The 18,862-nt window shown below is 35.9% G+C and overlaps 1 long non-coding RNA gene across 1 annotated transcript in view; it reads right to left on the minus strand.

The window, feature by feature from the left end:
* Positions 1-242: 242 nt before the first annotated feature.
* Positions 243-18,862, minus strand: part of LOC138697194 (uncharacterized) — a 334,730-nt gene continuing 316,110 nt past the window's right edge. The window contains exon 3 of the long non-coding RNA XR_011331556.1: positions 243-292. This is a non-coding gene — a long non-coding RNA (uncharacterized lncRNA). The remainder of the gene's footprint in view (positions 293-18,862) is intronic.

An 18,862-nucleotide genomic window follows, 5' to 3' on the forward strand; every position in this document is an offset into this window, starting at 1 on the left:
AGTCTGCGGAAATAGCTGATAAAGTTTAATATAAAAAGGCAGGAAGAACGAACCAGGCAGAATTAATAAGCATATGACTTCCTATTTGAAATAAATGTTAGAAGCAATGCTTTGGTCCCCGTGATTATTATATGTGTTCCCTTCAATATAATGATACTACGTATATTTAATATCCAAAAGGTACGAGCGTCGTTCGTAGGCTTAATCTATTTAATCAGTAAAGTGAGGTGAGACCAACTCACCAAATTTGAAGTCCTCCATCTCCTTTCTTCTTCCATTTCTTAGCGCCATTCTGCGAACAACAAAAAATTGGTTTATCTACGTAATGTCACTAGAGGTTTTGATTTATTTAGAGAAAAATCAAAACTCGAGTGGGATTTAATTGACTATTACACGATTAGAAGGAAGTATATAAAGATTGGAGGATAAAAACAATTGCATCTTATCTTAATAAGAAAGTCGGATTTGTTTTCTGACGTATAAGTACGTCTATGAACTCGGATCAGTATAGTGGCTGCACTTCGCAAGTAATGGTAGGCCTATAGCGAAAACTATTATGATTTTTTAAAGAAATAGACCTACAACGATTATACTACATTATTATAGAGCAAGGCGTTCCGTAGCGGTAATACCCAGCGCAGTCACGCGCACCTCTCCCTCCCTCCGACTTTCGACGTCCGAAGATGACAATTGTTTGACTGCGCGCAGTCATCTTCGGACGTCGTCCGATGGATATCTCGGCATCTGGTTGACGTAATATATTTTTGTTTGGTGTCATTGTAAAGCGCTTGAAGAGATCTACTTGGTAAAATGCTAATTTACTTTATTTAAAGCGAAATTAATTTTATATCCTTGCTCCTTTTTCAGGAAGTTATATATATTTTGAAAATTTCACACAATTTTGCTTATGAACGTAACAAGAAATGACGACAAAACAAGATTAGATCAAAAAGATTCAAACAGGCCCAAAATCAGCATCACAGAGCGAATTAAACGGTTCAACAGAACTTCGTGCCTGTCCCGTCCGGAATCGTTATTCACTTTTGTTCAAAACAATTTTCTTGTTTAGTAGCCTATGTCCTACGCAAAACCCTGCGACTCAATCAGTCTTGAGTTATATAAGCCTACATATTTTTCCTTTCCCTAAAAAAATGTAATATGGTCATATCATACACTTGTTTCAGACTAAAGAGTGAAAAGTAAATTATTTCTTATATACAATAATTATATTTCGCCCCAATCGGTTTTCTGATCATGTGACTGTTGATGCCGTACATCAGCCGTGGCGAAAATGTGATCGTGCGCCGAGCCACTGTGTAACTTGCAACGTGCATAGCACCTATGGAGGGAGGCGGACACCCAAAGGGGAAGTGAAGCAACTATCTGACTTATGAATGGATTTTCATTTTCCTTACGTCAATATATAATATTTAAATATAAATATAATTTTATACAGTATAAGTTTACAAAGTAATGTTTAGTACGTACAACGAAGAAAGAAATGAACAAGAAAACATAGGACACATTATCACAACCTAAAATTAACTGTCTTCAGAATGTCTCTGCGACAGAATTTCAAAAAAAGAAATTATGTCATTTACTGCCAGTCGTAGTTGATCACGAAGGTATTTGTCTGTCAGTCGTGATCTAAATTTGGTTTTTACTATTTTCATTGTTGAAAATAATTTTTTCACAAACGTAAGTTGTAGTGAACATGGCTTCAACAGAGGAAGCGAAAGAACGAAGCTTCAAATATTTATTTTTTGGCAAAGATTTGAAAAGTTCAACATTTGTCAAGTCCTTAGGCCTACATCTAGCTTTCATTTAACATCACATTGTAAATCTGTGAGCTAACCGCATTATTCGTATATCTGCTGAAAAAAGGATCGAGGTACAGAGATAATAATAATAATAATAATAATAATAATAATAATAATAATAATAATAATAACACTTAACCTTTTAATGTTTCCTGAGTGACATGTAGTATAATGCCGTTTTATGTTGTACAACCGTTTCCTGGTAATACTTGTGAACAAATCATACATTTATTATTATCATATTGGCAGCAAAAAAAATGCGTCCTCCCACCCTACTTGAAACTTTCGTTTTTGTAGAGGTACATGGTTTCGAGAGAGACATTGCGACGATACGCCACTCGCAGGTCAGAGACAAATACAAATGGAACGGAGTTTGACTCCAGTGAGTGAGAGGGTGGGGGCTGGGGGAGGTAGGAAGTAAGAGAAATGCACAGCTATCATTGCGAGCCACAATGTGCTCGCGAGTCACATTTTCGGTACGGCTGCCGTACATGAAACTCTGCTATATTCTGAGTATTTTGTCACAATAGAAACTGATATAAAGAGAGAAAAACCTGCTCCACACCGTATTCAGTTCCACGTAAACTCGCTGGGATTCAGGCTGTTATTTTAGTCACCGTATATTACACACAATGCGTACCTGTGCAGAGGCCTTTCTAAATGTATCAGTGAGCGGGTTATTCTTCATACCATCAACAAGACATTTTTAATAAAAATATGAAAATAAAAATTGTTGCCTAGTAAACATTCGCAAGAGACGTGTTCTATGCCATGATGGTGGGTTCGAGTCCCTCCTGTGCATGAGTTGTGCTAGGTGGACACATTTCATTACAAGCCAGATCCACACAGAAATGTAACATCATCTGAAGCTTGCAGACATGGAGCGTGTAACGTTACGATCAAAGTGGCGGTTAGGTCCTTTTGCCTAAGAGAATACGAGCACATTGACATAAAAAGGAGGAGGTCTGAATGAATGGTGGAATGCCAGGGTGTTATTGTTGCCATTATTCCTCTCAGAAATGAAGCCCCATTGTTCATACCGTATGTCTCCAAAATGACTGCGAGATTTCTAATGAAGCATTGAGACTCGCTGAAAAGAAAGAAAAAAGTCCTGGGATGGGTAGGTAGGAAAACAGGGGAACAAGAAATAATAGAAAAGAATAAAAAGGAGAGAGAATAGAAGAATTGAAAGTCAGCAACAGAGAGAAACAAACGTGAAGGAGCACCTGAATCAACAACGAGAGTGGAACGAGAGTCACTTGACGCAGCCGTGCACAGCGTTGGCCTTACGAGTTAGAATATCGTCATTATTAATACTGTATTTATTATAATTATTATTATTATTATACTTACTTACTTACTAGCTTTTAAGGAACCCGGAGGTTCATTCCCGCCCTCACATAAGCCCGCCATCGGTCCCTATACTGAGCAAGATTAATCCAGTCTCTATCATCACATCCCACCTCCCTCAAATCCATTTTAATATTATTTTCCCATCTACGTCTCGGCCTCCCCAAACGTGTTTTTCCCTCCTGCCTCCCAATTAATACTCTATATGCATCTCTGGATTCGCCCATACGTGCTACATGCCCTGCCCATCTCAAACGTCTGGATTTAATGTTTCTAATTATATCAGGTGAAGAATAAAATGCGTGCAGTTCTGCATTGTGTAACTTCCTCCATTCTCCTGTAACTTCATCCCTCTTAGCCCCAAACATTTTCCTAAGAACCTTATTCACAAACACCCTTAATCCCTGTTCCTCTCTCAAAGTGAGAGTCCAAGTTTCACAGCGATACAGAACAACCGGTAATATAACTGTTTTATAAATTCTAACTTTCAGATTTTTTGACAGCAGACTGGATGATAAAAGCTTCTCAACCGAATAACAACAGGCATTTCCCATATTTATTCTGCGTTTAATTTCCTCCCGATGATGATGATGATGATGACGATGATGATTATTATTATTATTGTAATTATTAGTATTATCATTACCATTATCATCATCACCACCATTATCATCATCATCACCACCATTATTATTATTATTATTATTATTATTATTATTATTATTATTATTATTATTATTATTATTATACTATGAACCAACATTTCCACGCCGTAGATACTATAGCAGCTGGTGGCTCAGCATTACAGCATTATCAATCCATCCTTTCTCGCGGTTGTTGGTTCAATGTCTGATCAGTTGTTGCATAAATGTAGATCGGATTTCTTTCATTGAAATTCACGAAGTTTCTAAGAATGGCTCGGTGAACGAAGGGAAGAGGGGTGGCGGGAAGGGTAACTTGTACTCTGTGACTCAAGTGGATTTATTATCTGGAGGATGCCCTCCTCAGCTGAAGGCGAAGTACAGCCAACCTTGGAAACGTGGTGCAGTCCTGTATTCATCAGTGTTCTCTCCACCATGGCTATCTGGCCCTCATTTAGAATTACTGTACACTTTGTAGTTGTTCCTAATGACTTTCACACCACCACCACTTGAACAACTGCCACTTCTGCTTCAACAACTTCTTCCAAAACGTCTGCTTCAACTACTTCAACAACCTCTTCTGCCTCAACCACTTCAGCAACCTCTTCTATTTCAACATTTTTCTAGTTCAACAACTTCGACAACTTATCTTACTTCAACAACTTCCGATAACTTCTACTTCAACAATCTCTACAACTTCTACTACTTCAACAACCTCGACGATTTCTTCCATTCAACAACCTCGACAACCTCCTCTAGTTCAACAATCTCAAAAACTTCTTCTAGTTCAACAACCTCGACAATTTCTTCTAGTTCAACAACTTCGACACCTTTTTCTAGTTCAACAACCTCGACGATTTCTTCTAGTTCAACAATCTCAAAAACTTCTTCTAGTTCAACAACCTCGACAATTTCTTCTAGTTCAACAACTTCGACACCTTTTTCTAGTTCAACAATCTCTACAACTTCTACTACTGTACTTCAACAACCTCGACGATTTCTTCTATTCAACAACCTCGACAACCTCCTCTAGTTCAACAATCTCAAAAACTTCTTCTGGTTCAACAACCTCGACAATTTCTTCTAGTTCAACAACTTCGACACCTTTTTCTAGTTCAACAATCTCGACAACTTCTACCTCAACAATCTCGGCATTTTGTTCTAGTTCAACAGTCTCTCGAATTTATTCTAGTTCAACAACCTTGACAATCTCGATCTCTACTACCATTACCACAAATGTAATAATAATAATGATAATAATAATAATAATAATAATAATAATAATAATAATAATAATAATAATAATGAGTATAACTAACATAACTATAGAATCTCATTACCACAGCACCAGGATTAGTATAATATCCTTTCCACTCGCCAGAAAAGAGTGGCGCCTGTACAAATAGAAATAAAGAAACAAAGCACAAAAAATGTTTGGAATGGTGCCCTGCTGGACATTTACCGACATTAAACATTAACTTCTCAGCCATGAGCACACAAGTCCAAGATCCGGCGCCACTCGATTGAACACGGCTAAACACGATTAATTTCCACCTGAGGCCGTGGATATGTACGCCACGATAAAGTAACTGTCACTTTAAAAGGCCAATAGGCTCACAGCTACCCCACCCAGAGGCAATTAAGCCCATTGACAGAATCGTCACTCCAACGCACCCTAATCGGAGAAACCATCTGTTTCACCAAACAATGCAACAAATGGGGATAAATCTAACTGGGCGACAATGAAGCGTGAAGAAATGCAACATAAGAACACATCAAACGTATGTCACACCGGTTCTATCTGCCTTTGTGTCGTGTCCCGGGGACATCGATCAATCCGCCGTCGATACAGTCCCTGGTGCGGCAAAATGAATCAACTCTGGCTCTGAACAGATATTGTGGCACCTTCACTACACACTGAACTCTGCACAACGGTGTTTCATCTCGCTACAATGCATCTGACGTCACACAAGTGGAAGAGATTTTGTCACACTAAGTTTTCATGGTCACATTTATTTTAATAGTAGAAGGACTGTACCAGCACTCTCCTGTCTCTTGAAAGAAATGCTGGCAATGTGTGCAGCTTCAATGTATAGGCAACACCCATTGATCATCGAAGGTCTAACAGACTTTCTGTCCTATTCATCTTCATCTATAATAATAATAATAATAATAATAATAATAATAATAATAATAATAATAATAATAATAATAACAACAATAATAATACTTACTTAATGGCTTTTAAGGAATCCGGAGGTTCATTGCCGCCCTCACATAAGCCCGCCATTGATCCCTATCCTGAGCAAGATTAATCCAGTCTCTATCATCATATCCCACCTCCCTCAAATCCATTTTAATATTATCTTCCCATCTACGTCTCGGCCTCCCCAAAGGTCTTTTTCCCTCCGGCCTCCCAACTAACACTCTATATGCACTTCTGGACTCACCCATACGTGCTACATGCCCTGCCCATCTCAAACGTCTGGATTTAATGTTCATAATTATATCAGGTGAAGAATACAATGCGTGCAGCTCTGCGTTGTGTAACTTTCTCCATTCTCCTGTAACTTCATCCCTCTTAGCCCCAAATATTTTCCTAAGAACCGTATTCTCAAACACCCTTAACCTATGTTCCTCTCTCAGAGTGAGAGTCCAAGTTTCACAACCATACAGAACAACCGGTAATATAACTGTTTTATAAATTCTAACTTTCAGATTTTTTGACAGCAGATTAGATGATAAAAGCTTCTCAACCGAATAATAACAAGCATTTCCCATATTTATTCTGCATTTAATTTCCTCCCGAGTGTCATTTATATTTGTTACTGTTGCTCCAAGATATTTGAATTTTTCCACCCCTTCGAAGGATAAATCTCCAATTTTTATATTTCCATTTCGTACAATATTCTGGTCACGAGACATAATCATATACTTTGTCTTTTCGGGATTTACTTTCAAACCGATCGCTTTACTTGCTTCAAGTAAAATTCCCGTGTTTTCCCTAATCGTTAATAATAATAATAATAATAATAATAATAATAATAATAATAATAATAATAAGACACCTTGTGAAGACAATAAAAAGTTTATACGAAGCCACAGTAGAAAATAGGATTAGTAATACAACACTCAATGAAGACCTTAAGGCTGCCCACACAATGTATGACATTGTAACTACTGGGTGTTCATTTCAAAGTGTGTCATGACGTCACTGTTGTTGGGTCACCGATTTGAAGCGAGTTTCAGCTGATATGTTAGAGAAGTTGCCTATTATTTAAGGCGTTCTTCAATCTGAACTTGAGAACGTGTACGGTATAACTTGAACGTCGTAGCAACAGATGGCGGTCTGTACGGTCTGTGTGCTACCATAACCTCTTTCGAACTGTGTTTTGCGCCGGCAAGTCGTACGCAGTGTATTTGTTATCATCGGTTGCGTACGGTAACATTCCACAACACAAATCAAATGCTCCGTGTCCATGTTGACCGTCGAAGTTAATGTCAACAAATACGTAAGTAATCGTCTTAACCCTCTCCCCATATCCCGACAGTACGTATTTCCAAACAGTTCACATTCCTGCCACTACCGGCGTTATCGTACGTATCGGTACGTACTCTTCAGAATGAACGCCGTACTTGCTAGCCAACTTCTCTGCCTCTTAGATTATACACCTGAGCTGCGGAAGTGTAGGAAGATTGAATTCTCTAGGCTCATCAACTAGCCACATGACGGCATACAGCGAGCCAAGACACATTTTGAACTGAACACCCAGTATATATTTGAAAAGAAGTAAGGCATAATTAAATTCAATGAGGCGTTTGGGGCAAAGAGCTCAGACACGCTAAACCTTGTATTTAGAAAGGAATATTTTTATGGAAACTAAATATTCCTGGGGCTATTGTTGTTCGAGTTATGACGTCATCGACAACATTCTTAAATGTACCCACAGTTTGTTTATATCATCTGAAAGAGCATATATTATGTTCTTTTTGTCGCTATGCGAGACTTCATTTGTTTCATATTGGAGTATAGTTACTGTGGAACAATTTAGATGTTAATGGACTACATTTTGTTAGTCCTTGTGCTATGAAAGGAGTTTTATTGTCGAAATCGAAAGAAAAGAAAGTGATCCTTTTTGTCTGTAACATGTCCATGTTCTCTAAATCTCGTTTCTATCACATTCACATAGTTTAATGAGAAATAGGTGACCGATTTTAATGACTTTCGTTAAAAAGTGTGCATAGCATACTTCTGTCACCAAATCCTACCATCATTAGAATCTCAATGTTCTCATTTTCTGTTTCTTTCCAACAATAAGCTTGTTTTCACAATACAAGGACTAACAAAATGTATCAATAATTAAATTCTTACAATAATAAGTGATACTGAAATAAAATATAGGGTATCGTTTAAAAATATTCTCGACGTCGTCATGACTTTCACAACAATAATCTGAAAATTATTTTATTTCGACTATATTATTCTTTTACTACATCACACTACTTTTAACCAATAAAATGGCACGGAACGACGTGTTTTAGCCAATCATGGCTGCTTATCCTACAATTTTTATCATCTCCCTAGCATTTGTTTGTTTTATCACCTCCGTAGCATTTGTTTCTTTATTTGTCAACACTGTTCTTTCAACAATTGTACCTTTTAAAATGATTCAGGTTTATTTCATCATCCTTAATTAAACTTTCCTATCATTTACCTTGTTTATATTATTTAGCTTATGTTATGGCTTCACTAACATGCTGCTGTGAACTGAGTGTCCCCCCCCCCAAAAAAAACAGAATGAAATAATGTGAAGTTTCTCCGACGTGTAGTTTCACTCTTTTACACCATCAGAGAAATGAACACATTCGACAACATATTTTCAACTCACAGAAAGAACCAAAAAACAAAACCAGAATTTCTGTCTCCATCTAAAGGCTGGTTCACAATAAACCGGGAACGAGAACCAGAATGAAAACGAGAAGCAGAGGATGTGAATATGAAAATTTTTTATTCACAATAAACCGAGAACGTAGACGACTATGCATATCGATATGTATGTCAATAACGATATGTAAAGTCGATATTACACAGTCTGATGTTATTTGTGTATAATTGACCAATGGCGTTCTCTCATGAGTACAAGGCAGCCAACATAAACACAGGTTAACCAGCTTCGAAATTTCAACTGAAACATTTCATTAGGTACGGTACTATAAATATGCACATGCATCTTTATTATCACAACCTATTTTAAGTCTACCATAACGTAAAATAATTAGAGAAGAAACATTTGTAATAGAACAAAAATGAACACAACAGTAGTTATTGAATTGAAGCATGAATATGTAGTGTGTAATACAACCAATACAGTAATAAAATATGATTCACTTACGATCTGTGTTCAAAGACGCAGATATTGAAAGCCACGTATTCTCCTTCATTTTCTCATCTTTATACGAGGCGCGCCGTTTATCGTAAACGTGAGGATTTTCCTCAACACTCAATATTAGAATCTCATCAAATAAAACTTGCTCCATGATGCACAGCACAGAACAAAATAATGCATAGGTTATGTCACGGTCTTCTTGCTACAAAATATACGACGACGAAATAGCTTTTAGATGGCAATAGAATGAATCTAGTGGGCTGTGATCGGAAACGTGAACGCCAAAGTTGAAACTTGGCCAACACTCCGTTCCCGATCCCGGGCTCCGGCAAGCTTTTCGTCAATTGTGAATGCTCACATTTAAAAGTACACATTTTAACAATTTTACCGTTTTCGTTTTCGTTCCGATTCTCCTTTCCGGTTTATTGTGAATCAGCCTTAAGACGGATAGAAGACAGAAGATAAGATGCAGAAACAAATTCCACCAACAGGAATGACAAAAATCGGAAGATCGAGAAAAAGCTGGATCGATAATAATAGGACATTATACGTATCCTTGTAGATGAATAAGAAGACAACAACAACAACAACAACAACAATAATAATAATAATAATAATAATAATAATAATAATAATAATAATAATAATAATAATAATAATATGATTTTCATTTCTTTTTGACACCTCGAAAGCAACAAACCCGTCAGGTTCCCTACAAATAACAGAGTGGATATTGCAAGCAATAAAAGTGCGTTTAATGGAGACTGCAACTCAGTGACGAAGTGGAAAAGGGCTCGAACTCAATCACCGAGACGGACATTAGTTCCACTTTAAATAAAGATCTCCAGGAGCCTCTCTTGTATCGTATTGCTCGTTTTCCCTTTTCTCTTATACGAAAAAATTACAAACCAGGAACAAAGACCTAAATGACCAGCGGGGCAGTGAATGGGTCGGCTCCCCCACGTGGTCATTGTTTTCGGTAAAAAGCAATGTGACGCGGCTTGATGTTACGTCATTTAGAAACAAAAGAGGACGCTGCCGTTGTTCGCTTGCACAAACCTCTGCTGTGTTTTGTAAGTGCTCGGCAAAATAGAAACAATGGCGACGTGAAGGAAAAACAGTGTCTGCTGGATTTTATAACTGCTGATGAATTATGTTTGTTAGCATCTCATGCCAACAAAAGTCGATACCCAGAACGCTTTAATGACGTCGAGCCTGCTGTAATAGAGTTCGAAGACGGAAATTAATTCATCAGCGAGCATCCACACTTACTTTGCACGTCGGCCGCATAAAAATCACACTTCAAGACATCTTATCGACCGTCATGTACGAAACTGGACCATTCAGCAACGACTGTTGCTCCACACACACATGAGAAGGCTCAGATAAATTGATTTTCAATAACATAGATACCTGAGAGATGACTCAGCTAGGTCCATAACGGTCACCAGATATCTCGGATCCGCTTCTACATCCTACCGTAAAACAAATAGCGTTTGTAACATCGAGGAAAACGGAGTAGCCCCGGACAAATTCTCACCCTTGGACCTTGTCCTGCCACGTGACTGGGAATGGCGCTCTGAGCCACGAAACGCACTGATTCACTTTACCGATCAGTGATCCGTGCTCACGGAGTGTCGAACACAGTATTCCAGATTGCTGTGCTTTCGAGAAACTGAACTGTCCTGTAACGTTCACGTGGACTACGACTTGAGACTTTCTAACGTAGTGAGTGGATTTGAACCGTGTGCTACATGCAGACACATCCAACCACTAACAATAAGAGAGTCATGCGACAGTTCACTAGTTAAAAATCCGTGGCGCTACAGCCCATGAAGGGCCTAGACCGACCAGCCGGCTGCTGGCCTCACACCCACATCCCGAAGCAGAGGTGGACGATCATCCAACCAGAATGGAGGTATCGTGTGGTAAGCACGATGATCCCCCCAGCCGTTATAGCTGGTATTCGCAACCGGATTTCGCTACCTATCGTAGCTCTCCAAGTGCATCACGTTGCTGGGTGGGCACCGGTCCCATATACTGGCCGAAATTTCATGAGAAAATCAGTACACTAGTTGGTTGTAACAATATTATGGAACGAATGTTTATTGCAATGATAATAGTATATTACGATAGACTGCAAGGTTGGGAAGTGCTTTTTTACGAAATTGAGGAAAAGTCTGAAAAACGAGCGAGTTTTCAATTTTCGAGATTTTGTAATGCACTTCACAAACGTGTATTGTACAGTATATTTTGCACGATAGTATATTTTGAAAATAATATTTTTAAAAATATTAATATAAGCCTACAGTACCTACGAACATTAGACTATGACCAGTTGACTGATTCTGAGCAAGAACTTTATCATAGGTGTCGGTAGATGGCAGGAGTTGTTTTAATTACAACCCTAGACCAGTTATTTGTAATACTTCAACATACGTATCTAATTGGCACCTCTGAATTCAGTAAAATCACCTTCCAATAGTGGCGGCCGTTTGCTGTAACGACGAAAAAAACACACTATCGTGCAAAAAAATAATGCCATGACGTCATTTGAAGTTGTGTTCTCAACACATACAAATTGTATATTACATAGGCTACGTTACATAGCGTACATTGATTAGAGAAGAGAGGATTTCAGTAAATATAATTTCATCTTCCAAAATGTAATATTCATGAAATCGCTATTAACAAACAAACATCCCCAATCCGATTAGATAATGCAGACATACATACATAGTCATTAGGAACTTTCATTTATCTACCTTGCATTTTGTCATTCTTAAAACAATCATTTCAAAAATTATTATTGTAAAATATCCAGTTGTTACTTATTAGAATGTAAGTCTCATGTTTTTACAATAAATAAGTAAACTCAGGTTAAAAAGAAGTTAAAACCCTTGTACTAAACATCTTGCGTTACAGTTCCTTACGCATTTGTAATCCAAAAAACCTTCAAAATTAGCGGCATATGAAGCATCTTTACAGCAGAGTCGAATGCTTAACGTAACTTGATGACTTAAGCTCCCTTCAGTCATTGTTACGAAAATATCATAAGTAAAGGTAGGAAGTTCGTACTAAAACAGATTTCAGTAGAGTACAGCGAGGAGTATAGATGTCCCCCGCGCCTCGCTCTGCTCCCGCTCGCTACAGACGATAAGCAGTTCACATAAACACCGCATAGTGGCATTCTGTGGAGCTGTGTGCAGTCGTGAATAGTTTGAAGAATGTTGTTAATTTTTATTAATATTTTAGGTTCTGAACAAAGTGAGCTAATCTGTTATTATTGTATTATTTACGCAATGTGAATATTATGTATGATTCAAAAAAAGTAAACTCGTCTGTTATTCAATAACTATGCAAACAGGAATGTGTAACACGTTTATTTTTTCCCGGATTATTCTTCGTTAAATGTTGACGTCTCATGCTGCTATGCATTCAATTGCGTTACAGTCCAAGTTCAACATCGCAGTTACGATACGAACTTCCTAGCTGTCATTACAAGAGAAACGAATCATTTTCTTTAAAACAATTATGGGTTTAATATTATGTGCCACATACGAGATACACTATTAGACTCACAAAGTAGTTGTTCACCTGATGGAAGTAATAAATACTGTATCTTATTCTAGTCTTGCGACGTAGAACGAATATTTTCAGAGTACAAATATATATTTTTTTCTGATCATAAAAGGCGTAGGCCTATTTCTTGTGATAAAATGAAAATGTTCATTATTATTTGTTATAATGACGCTGGAATCATAACTGTATACTTTATATGTTATTTTTATATAGCCTATAGGTATGGGAATATTATTTTAGATTGGGAGTTACGAAGTTTATAATTACAAATTATTATTTGTTTTTTTTTTTACATTATTCGTTTATTCTTTTCCTGTTCTAAAGCCGTGGACCAGTGATGTCCAAGCAAGCGCATTTTTCTGACCTTGACGTCGTGCGCGGGCAGCAAGCGCTAAGTATGGAAAGAGGAAGGGTTGTGTATATGAATAAGCAACCTGTTGGATTAAGGAAACAGTGGTGCACAAACTTCAAACGGAACGTGAAATTTTATGTCGTTATTTTTATATGGCTTCTTTCTGTTTAATATTATCTATATTGTCCGTGAAAAAAAAGTACTAACACTGATTTCTTAATATTCCACTTGTGTTTTAAATCTTAATAACATAATAGAGAGTTGAGAAGGAATATTCACTTAAATTCCATAGTAGTATATTATATTATACTGTATTAAATGCTTGAAACACATCATTCATAAAGAAAGTGATATTCCAAAGAAAGAGATTGAGTATGACATGATAAGTTGGAATTTATATTGATGGTATCTTTAGCCTTACAAAAGTAATCAATAAACTAATTAAAACAATATTACAGTACAAAGCAAAGTTACCTAGGTACTGTATCTGTTTTAAGTGTAACTAATATTACATAACAAAACTCTTATCGCATTATGCTTTTAAGGTGATATTTGTGAGCAACTTCCTATCATCAGGATATTAAATTATTTTCTAGAAATCTGCTGAAGCTATAGAGCTGACATTTTTACAACACATGGGCACGTATCTTTTGCTTATGATGGAACAGTAGTTGCTTTGTTAATTCATTTCCTTACAAACAATTTCCATGCGAATATTTTCAAAATTTTCAATACACTATCTTCAATAATAAGTATTTACGGTATATTAGATTTACGAAAACATTCTGTAAGGCTACTAAATAAATAGGCCTATATCTGAAAATTTCACTTTTCTAAACGAAAAGTTGAGAAAATGTTTCTTTTGAATAAAAAAATCAAACTTGTGAAAAATGAGTATTAACATTAAAACTTACATTCTTATAATGCACTTATACTTCTCAGGCAAATCTAAAAATTAACATGGATACAGTTTTAATAAGTTCTCTTCCGTTTATCTATTGAATCAGTGCTGGCCATCCCTGAATATAGCTCGACCAAGCGGCATATACCACCTCTTTCGTCTGTCTCTTTCCTTTCCGCTGTAAAACGCTCAGGCTCTCCTGGGCTCTAAAGCGCGCTCTTGCTCCTGTGGGCATCAATTGACATGCCTGCCGTGGACGTTTGGGGCTCATGTTTGGTTACCATCCGGCTGTAGGCCTACATATTTGCTGTTCTGGTTCAATGACATTGAGAGATGCGGTATTACTTTTCATTCGGTAGAGAACACAACAGTTTTGGTACCAACTTCCTAAAGTGATAAGGAATGAGTTCTTAAGAGTGAGCTTCGTACACAACGGACAGACTATAGCAGGTGTCACACGTGATCTGTGCTAAGATTCCATGACCCGTCAGATCTGGATGTTCCATCGATCTGCATCCTCGGAAATTGCGGCCTTCCGGCACATTAAAGGAAACTGAGTTAGTTGTACCGTCGAGAAATAAAATTATGCACATAACCAAACAGACAAGCTTAGTTGTTTTCATGCACGTAGTCCTGGTATCGTGACCAGGCTGGAGACACTGACGGCTTGCTAAAAAATTAGGATCTACTGAATTCACATCGAAAAGTTGTAATTCAGTCTACTAATGTTTTCCTTTCAAAATGTCCGTCTGATTAGCCCATTGACTTTTATATTATTTCTGTCTCAACTGTATAATAGGCCTTAGTTCTCACCTCATATCATGTTTCACGTTTTGAATTATGATGTTATTCTACGGTTTCTTTATCAATATTAATTTAATGCTGTGTGTATTTCAGACACAGACCTATTATTGACACCCGTTTGAGCAAGCTCGTGTTCAGGGGCGGTTCCTATAAATAACTATTATGTAGGCTACTAAATGAAACGTCACAAAGATTCAATAAAATTACAAAACCAACGCAATTATTACCAAACAGGGATAATTCCGAAGATAAAAGTAGAGAATCAAGTCAAGAACAGAAATAAGTTGGAATTTAAATGTCATGTTGGAAATTCAGAGAAGTTCAAATTGTAATATAAAATAGTTTTTTACAATTTTCAGTTTATCACTTATCTAAGTCTGAAAGCAGAAATAAAATTCTGTTACATCAATTAAAATATTATATTATGTAAATGAAAAGTCGAAAATATTCACATAATATAATATTTTAATTGATGTAACAGAATTTTATTTCTGATTTCACACTTAGATAAGTGACAGACTGAAAATTGTACAAAACTGTTTTATATTATAAGTCGGAAAGATAAGTAGAATATTGAAATTAAGAAAACGAAAAAAGGAAAAGATAACATATTGTTCAGTCAACTGTCGGAAGACAGGTTTGGCCCTCAAGTGATAACAACAAGACACCACTTAGAGGCAACTAGGCCAGAAGATAATGACAGTAGGGAAGCCAGTTCCTTTCCTCCTTCACCGCATACATTGCCGACTAGCTACATGTTGCACTAATCAGACCTCAGATAGGGGATATGGATGTACTGAATTTTTTCTTAAATTTATTAAACTCAAAATAATCTAGATCAGGATTTATTATCAAAATAGAGTTGTATAGCCTTGGCCCGTAATTCTCGCTGTGATTTATTCCAGCGGTTGTGTAACATTTAGGTTCAGCTAAAGGACTTGTCAGATTTCTTCTGGTAGGATAAACATGTTGTTGTTCTTTATATTTCAGACGATTTTTATGATAATATTTTAATAATGTATATTTATATATTTGTTCAATTTGGAAAACATTAAAATCGGAATAAATCAAATGTGTTGGATATAATCGGCCACAATATGATAACACGCTAGAAATACCACTCCACACATCATCTCTTTATTCTTCATCTTTCACTGTTGCTACTTCTCGTCACTGGAATTCTCTGCCGCCTGAAGTCAAGGGCTGCCGAACTTTAATTTCCTTTAAATTTAAATTAGAAATATATATTATAAGTTGCCAGACCTAACGCGTTGCAAATATTTAATGGAATGTGTTCCACTGTATTTATTTTTATTTATTTTTTCTTATTTTCATTATCTAAATCGTGTTTATTTATCACTTAACGCCAATATGTATCCCACTGTGTTGTTTTTTATTATTAATCTATTTTTTTTGTACATTTTATTCAATTGTCGGTTTCTGGTTTAATTATGTAAATCCTACTTAATTGTAATCTAATACTAATATATATACTAATGTGTTTATTTTTATTTTTACTGTGTACATCTTTTTTTTTATTGAATTATCGGCTTCTGTTTTTATGTGATTCGTATTTGATTCTAACAACATTAATATGTATTCCACTAAGTTTATTTTTATTTTATAGGGTAAATTTTATGTAACTACCTCTTTTGATCTCATTATGTACCTAAATTGTATCAGTATGTAATTACTTAATTCTGATCCAGTTTTATGTTCAACTGTGTAAGCAACTTTTAATCCTGGTTGAGTGTAAGAGAAGGCCTTACGGCCTTAACTCTGCCAGGTTAAATAAAGCCATTATTATTATTATTATTATTATTATTATTATAATCAATTGACTTGTTTAAGCAAATTTTAATTATCCTATTTTGAAGCAGTATCAGCGCAAACAGTGTAAATTCTGTTGCTCCTCCCCATCTGATTATAGGCTACCGTACTGGATGACAGACTGATACAAACTAATCACGAATATTTGTAGGGATGTAAGAGCGAAGAATTACAAATTTATGAATTGTTTTACGAAGTGTTACATAAAGAAGAAACATGTTTATTCCAACTTAAATGCTGTCAATAATAATTCTTAAGTACCTCACTTGCGTAGATTCCTTCAGAATAGGACATTTGCTATCATCATTAGTTGAACAACCAGCATTATGAATTATTACATTTAATTTATCACAAGATTTTAATTCTGTTATGTTTTATTTAACGACGCTCGCAACTGCAGAGGTTATATCAGCGTCGCCGGATGTGCCGGAATTTTGTCCCGCAGGAGTTCTTTTACATGCCAGTAAATCTACTGACATGAGCCTGTCACATTTAAGCACACTTAAATGCCATCGACCTGGCCCGGGATCGAACCCGCAACCTTGGGCATAGAAGGCCAGCAAGATTTTAATTACTGTAAACCTCTTGCGTTTAAGGAAAACAGAATCAAAGTAGTCTTAGAAATATTTAGTGAACGAAAATTGCTATTTAGCCATTATGTGCTCCAATTTATACAACAGTATCGTTATGCTACAGTTGGTGCTAACTTTAAAGCTAATCCACGTAACTTACTTCAACAGAAGAAATCCTAACCTGCCTGGAAGGAACGAAATTTAATGCTTCCGCGTCTCTATTCTATTTCTGACAATGTCCCCAATTAGGCAGGCTACTTTTGTTGATGTAACATTCCCTATTTTATATAAAAAAGAATGGGTGTAAAGCGACATTCTAATAAAATGTTAGAAAATGTATAGGGTATTTCAAAAGTAAGACGTAATTTTAATTCCTGGTATTTTTCTTATTTTATACACAATCTTAAAAATTCTGGCACTGACTTATTACAAAAGAAATGAGATTTTTTCATCACCATGACAACGAATTACTTTGTTTTTCATTATTCTAGTGATCATTATCAGTAGGTACTTTCCTGTTGCTTGGTCTACAAAATCGCCAGCATATTATTGCTTGCGGGACTGTCTGATGAGCCTACGACAATTAATTTGGCCTGCTTTTGTTCAGAACTTGCAATATCGTGAACATTAAAGCTCACGTTCCTTATATCAATTTCATTTTTAATAAATTACATAAATTGGGAACACTGTTGTTTAAGTTAATCGGTGGATAGGCTACAAAAACTGCATATGAATTTCAAGGAGACATGGCTACTTATGATCTGACAGCTTCAGATATAATAATAATAATAATAATAATAATAATAATAATAATAATAATAATAATAATAATAATGATTTATTTAACCTGGCAGAGTTAAGGCCATACGGCCTTCTCTAACACTCAACCAGGAGTAAAGACTGCGTTACAAAAACACTACAAATTTACAAATTACACTACAATTTTACACACAAAACTGAATAAGATAATAATAATAATAATAAATAAACAACAAATAAGAAGAAATCAGACATAATATATAACATACAGAAAGAAAGAAAAAAGCATAATTATATGTGAACAGCAGGTCAAAATAAATGAGGCATACAAAAAAAAAGACAATTATTCATAATAATAATAATAATAATAATAATAATAATAATAATAGTAATAATGATGATAATAATAATAATAATAATGATAATAATAATACTAATAGTAGTAATAAAATAGTGCAGTACAAAGTATACAGTGAATACAATATTTCTAAGTACACACAATAAGGAAAATTAAGATTACATATAGCTCAACTTATCACATTAGAGATATAACATTATCGGAAAATATGAAAACAAAAATATAAAATAAGTTGAATATCATTAGAACATAAAAAAAAATGTGAATACGTGGAAACATGCAATACAACACTTGTCATAATAGTAAGTTAGTTTGGCAACTCGTCATAAGATAATTTTCTAACTTGGATTTGAAAGAATTCAATGTTCGGCAGCCCTTGACTTCAGGCGGCAGAGAGTTCCAGTGACGAGAGGTAGCAACAGTGAAGGATGAGGAATACAGAGACGATGCGTGAAGTGGAATTTCTAGCGTGTTATCGCGTTGTGATCGAGTATTAATATTATGAT

The sequence above is a fragment of the Periplaneta americana genome, chromosome 3 (genome assembly GCF_040183065.1).
Source record: "Periplaneta americana isolate PAMFEO1 chromosome 3, P.americana_PAMFEO1_priV1, whole genome shotgun sequence".
Lineage (NCBI taxonomy): Eukaryota > Metazoa > Arthropoda > Insecta > Blattodea > Blattidae > Periplaneta > Periplaneta americana.